Below are 2,032 nucleotides of genomic sequence, written 5' to 3' on the forward strand. Positions count from 1 at the left end.
ATGCTTCCTGTGGTTTAAAGTGAAAGATAATTGCACAAAATGTGAAATTCTATCACTTTGATTTGTAATTACTGTGTAGTTCTTCAAGAATCTATAGATCATTAATGTCTAGACAATAAAAATTGTAGAGGTTTTCTCATGAAAGAAGTTCAAAGCTGTATTTTAATCACTATCCTGAAATCTTATAAGGTTTAATTTTTTTCCTTACTCATTTATATTCAGTCAGTGAAAAAACCTGACTTTGGGTATTTTCAAAGTGTTTCAGCCACTGTTAAAGTGTTGTGTTCTGACATCCTGCTTCATCCTCATCATGGATTTCACCCAAGAAAATGATTATATTCTCAAGGGAGAAAATGATTATTTCTTTGCAATTGCATGTAACTATGCCTTCTAAATTTTGCTTTAGGAAGACACTAGATTTTAACTAAAAGTTTCTTTCCAGAAATCAAAAAATAATTGAATTTTCTGGTAATCCAGTCTAGTAACTGATTATTCTATTAAGTCATGTAGCTTAGTTACAAGAAGACTTTTTTTTCAGGTTAAACCTCTAATTCTTCAAGACTTTTTGAAACAGAATTTAGAGGACATTTAAACCCAAAATGAGATCTGTTTTTAATTTTTGTTCATCAATGTGATATGCAAGCAAATATTCCAAGGGCAGCAAAAACAACTGTCTCATATAGTTGTTCATCCTCTCTCTTCTGTTCCCTAAAGTCACCTACATATTCTAAGCTGACCAGGCAGAGACTGTGGAGAAGCAGACCCTGATCACTCCCTTCAAGACATTTCTACATTTATAAATTTCTAAAGTGTTTCCCCTCAGGCCAAAAACTCCTGTTTGGCATACTACTATTTTGTCACCTCCCCATTTGCCTTCTTTTACACATTGTGAACATGTTGAAAAATACAGACCTAGCACAAATATTTGTAGGATTCTATTACTGAACTGCTTCTTCTACTGGAATTTTTACCTATATGAAATATTCATTGCAACAACAACGCCTTCTGCTGCACCTCACTTTGCTGTTCTCACTGATCTAGATGATGCTACTCTTGTATCAATGCCATACTGCTGTATTGATGCCTTCCTTACTTTTTTTTTCAGTCCAGAGTAGGACCGGTCATATTCCTACCAACAACATGGGTCTGAATGTATGATAGACCTCCTCCTCAGACTCTGGGATCTCTATCAGTTCATTACAGAAACCAGCGCTGACAGGCCAGGTCCATTGCATCAACTCATGATGGCAGCTCAGACATGAGTTTGTAAGCCCACTGACAGCAGCAGATATGGGACAGATACCACCTCAACACCATGGTGTGGTCCAAGCAGTGTGCAATGCTGTGGCATTTACACCAAACTTCCTCTGACCTGCCACAGGTCATATGTACACTTAACTGTGCCTAACAGACTTCCTAAAAGTAGGCACACCATAAAATTAAAGGCTGGGTAAAAAGTTCTTCCTCCCTTCATTTGCCTGTCCCACCTTGAAAACACCCTGAAAGTGTTGAGACTCTACACCCACATCAGCCAGTTTCTGCCTTCCGTGTAACAGAGGTAATCTGATAGATAGTCTAATGTCCTCTGAAGAGACCGTTTCAGTGTTATGCCATGCCTATTACAAAGCCATGGCATTGCTGCAGCCAAGACTTACAATGGCAGTAAGGAAAAACACCTCTGGTCTGGTCAAACATTTCCAGCAACAAATATAATATACAAACATTAAATACATGTAGCTTGTATTCCAGCTAAAACCATTCACTTAAAGCCATCATATCTCAGCTGAGTCTGAAGGAAAAGAATTAGTTCCTACACACACTTCTGCAGAAAGAAGAAAATAAGGCATCGATCTGTTTCAGCCATGATACTGTCTCTGCCTTGCTGACATCTGCTGAACATCTTCAAATGTGAGGCTACAGCTATTTTTCTTCCCCATCTGGCACCATGGGCTTCACAGACTGGAATAAAAGGAGGATCTGATCCCATTCCTGGTATAGGTAACACCAAAAACATCTTGGAGCAGGACAATCA

The sequence above is a fragment of the Netta rufina genome, assembly GCF_964035555.1.
Source record: "Netta rufina genome assembly, chromosome: 19".
NCBI lineage: Eukaryota > Metazoa > Chordata > Aves > Anseriformes > Anatidae > Netta > Netta rufina.